We start from the raw sequence: 4190 nt of genomic DNA on the forward strand, positions 1-4190 counted from the left end.
ACTCTAATTGGCTCGAAACAGTGTGTTTTCGAGGTTGTTTACATTGTATTTGGGATTAATTTGTTTTTTTGTAAAATTCATATAAAATATATGGATAATCAAAATGAGGTGGGTAGATTCATATATCAAAGGTAATACTGATTCTTATTAATTTAATATATAAATGTGATCATCAATTCATTTAGCTAACTTCAATAATTTTAAAAAAATTATCGTCATCGCGCAACGCGCGATGTCAAACACTAGTTAATAAATAAAGTGGAACTCTTTCTCAAACCCAAATCATTATGCTCTTCCTCCTTCCCAGCCCCCATCGTCCTCCACCCCCATCATTCTCTTATGCCTCTTCATCTTCCCAAATTCAAACGATAACACATATTCAAACTATAACTGATATTTAAATATGTTGATTTATCATTTCTAGAATTAATTAGCATCTTCATCTTCGTTGTCAACATCAAAATTACAGTTTTTTGTTTGGGTTTTTAATTTTCTATAAGTGGATCTCATCACGTCTACTCCTTGTATATAATCCCTCAACACCATTGTATATCATGATCCCAACTCACATATGGTTCGTTTAAAAAACCAGGTATGTGGGTTAAGGGAAGGAGAAAGGTGTTGGGTCTCCTTGGTGATGACCCACTGATCTGTTGCTCTACCTTAGCAACACTTAGTAGTTATTGGTTCTTTGTATATTGGTGTCTTGGTACATACTTAAGCCATTGGAAAAATCGAAGACTAGCCGATGTGAAGATAGAAGGTCACCGATGCGGTGTTGTGGATCAACTGTCTAATATATACACCAAGACTCCAAAGTAGTTGAAATGAAGATTGAAAATATTTTGAAGCTACAAGCCGATTGAAGGAAGATCTTCATGGACCGAAGATTGAAAATCTTCATGGACTCAAGATTGAAGATCTTCATGGACCGAAGATTGAAAATCTTCATGGACTCATGATTGAAGATCTTCAAGGACCGAAGATTGAAGATCTTCATGGACCGAAGATTTGTGAATAGCTATTTGAAGCTATTAATCCATCCAAAGAAGATCTTCCTACAGGCTGACCATATCTCTATAAAAGTTTGTCTCTGCATGAATAATGTTGTATGCACGCTGTGTACCATGAAAATGAGATATCAACAATGGTCAAGTCAACCCCTGCCTTCTTATCCTCAGGTGACAAGTATCCCCATGCATTAAATGCTGAAGGTAATATAAAAGGCAGTATGCATCTCCCATGCATACAATTGGCTTTTGAAAGATTACTTAGTGCATTCTCAAGGCAATCGGCTATTCTCTTCTAATCTCTTGCTCTCCTGTGTGTGAAGAAAATCTTAGTGTTTTTCATTTCCTTTCAAGAAATCTTTGTGTTGTTCTTGTATGTTCTTCTCCTTGTAAGATTGTTTAGGTTAGGTTTTTCTTTCCTATCTTCCGCAACAATCTTTCGTATCTTTATGTGTGTTAATTCTTAATACACATTAATAAGAATTAAAAAGTTAAAAAAGTCCGTGTAATTGTATTCAACCCCCCCTTCTACAATTACTTTCTATTTATTGCCATCCCCTTGGGGACTAACAAGTGGTATCAGAGCAGGTTAGTTTAATCTCATAAGCTAGATCTGCTGTGGCCTCTTCTTCTTCCATCTTTGCTATTTCTTCTTACCAAGACAATGGCACTATTGACAAGCCTCCCATGTTTAACAACAACTTTCTATCCTCAAGACACATGACACTCTACCTTGAGGGTGTTGATAGTCAATATCTCTCTATCCTCAAGGATGGACCCATTGTTCCTAAAGTATGGGTTCGTCATGGAAAGAACAAAAACGAAGGTAACTCTTCAAATGATTCTGATGATGATGAAGAGAAATCTGAYTCTACTGGAAGGTTCATCATCAAAGATCCTTCACAGTATAATGAAGATGACAAAAGAAAAGTTTCCTTAGATACTAAGGTAAGGGCGATCATTGCCCTCTCTCTTCCTAATGATGTCTTACACTCCTTGGTAAACCTCTCTACTGCTAAGGACATGTGGAACACTCCCTGTGTTCTGTATGAAGAAACCATCGAAGTAAAGAAAATAAGAAGATTGGCCTCGTTAGGCAATATAAGCTCTTTGTGCATGGAAAAAGTGAATCTCTCACTGAGTACTACAACAAGTTTAACAACCTTCTCAATGATTTGAAGTTTCGTGGCAGAGTTTATGAAAATGAAGAAGTCTTGTGTAAGTTCATGGACTGTTTATCAAACTTCTGGGAAAACATTTGTACTTGTATCAAGACAAGCAAATATCTTGAAAATATGCCTCTTACTGCTCTTTATGGAACTCTCCATAATTATGAGCAAACCAAGCTTATGAAAAAGGCATTATTAAAGGATCCCATAACTCCTTCTTCTTTTGCTCTTCTCTGCAATGATATGAGGAAGCCAGTCAGTGAACCTCGTATCACTTATTTGACTGAGTCTGAAGAAGATGCTGTCAGAAAAGAAGAACTTGCTGAAAGCCATGCTGATGATGCTAATGATGAGGGTGATGAACCCACAGTTAATGACTTAGCTGACAATATGGCCATGATGGCTACCAACTTCAAAAGGTACGCCAAAAAGGGTTCTTCTAATTTCTCTCCTAGATCTAAGGTCACCGACCGTAGAACCTTAGATCAACCTAAGTCAGCTCCTCTTGATCTTTTTCAATTGTGGCAAGAAAGGTCATTTTGCTCCTGAGTGAAAAAGAAAAAATAAATCTAAGCATCATCCTATTCTACCCTCTAGCCGATCCTCTCATGATAAGTACAAAGCAAAGTACAAGATAAAAAAGGCAAAGAACCAGAGCCTTCAGAGAAAAGGTAAGGGTCTCATCACTGAGACTCATGACTGGATTGATGAGCCAACCTCTTCGTCTAGTGATGAGGACATGGCACATCTATATCTTATGGCCGAAATTCAGGAGATAGAAGACCCTGTGAAGGGATCCTCCTCTACTGCTGCTACTGATGTACCTTCTACTTCCAAGGGTGGCAAAGATCTGGTCAAACCAAAGAAGGTAAACAACTTATCTTCTCTCTCTGAATCTGAAAAGGTTCAAGCTTATGATTCTTTTCTGTTGATCTTTACAATGCTAGATCTGCTAAGAAGAAACCTGACCTTGAAATCAAAAGTCTAATTAGTCAGTTACATAAATGCGTGAATCAACTGAAAGACTTTGATAAGTTGAAAAATGACCTGAAAGAACAAAAGTTAATAAACAATGTTCTTAACAAAGAAAAACTAAGGTCTTTGAGAAGCTGGAGAAAGAAAAAATCATTCTTTAAAAATGGGCTAGATCATCCAAGAACCTAGATAAAATCTTACATGATCAACTTCCTAGTGAAATAAAGACTGGCCTCGGTTATGATGATCTGGATCTGCATGCTCCTGGTGACTCTATGTGCATTTCTTCTCACATTCACTCTTCCTCCTCTTCATCTCACTTATCTAATTCTGTTGGATCTCTTTCTCCTAGATCTAATGATAATGGAAAATCTCTTAAGTTCAGAAATTTTGTCAAAGCTAAAAGTCCAAACTATGAAATGGAGAATGTTCCTGTTGACTGTGTGTTTAACTATCTCTCTCTCTCTTAAGGAATCTCCTGATGCATGTTCATCTAAATATAAAAGATCTGAGCATCTGAAACATCCTTTGAATCATCGTTTCTCTGCTGCTGAGAAAGGCAAATCTGTGGACAAGCCTATCAAGAATAAGAAGCCAAAATCCAAATTGAAGATGAAACATAGCCTTCGGCTACTTCATCTCAGTCAACTGTTGCTTCTCCGTCTGGTACCTCAGTACCTTCTATTAGTGAGTTCGTTTCTCAATCAGTTTCCTTGAAAAAGACTTTCAAGATTTCTACCTCTTCTAAGAAACTAATCCCTGAGTCTGAAAAAGGGATTCTTGGTCCAAAACCCTCTTCATCCTCTATCTCTCTTTCCAAAGATTCTTCTTCTCTCAAAAAATCCAAAAAGCATGTCAACACAGTTAAACATACACCTTTAATTTCTATTAAACATGTGTTTATTTATCAAAAATGTTATAATTGTGGTGACACTTTTCATATGGCCAAGAACTATCCCAAAGAAAGAATCTCTAGGCCAGTAAGAGAAGAGAAACAAGAAAATACTCCTAACCCCAATGAACCCATTGTAAAATG

This window comes from Cynara cardunculus (assembly GCF_001531365.2).
Source record: "Cynara cardunculus var. scolymus isolate 2C chromosome LG 17, CcrdV1, whole genome shotgun sequence".
Lineage (NCBI taxonomy): Eukaryota > Viridiplantae > Streptophyta > Magnoliopsida > Asterales > Asteraceae > Cynara > Cynara cardunculus.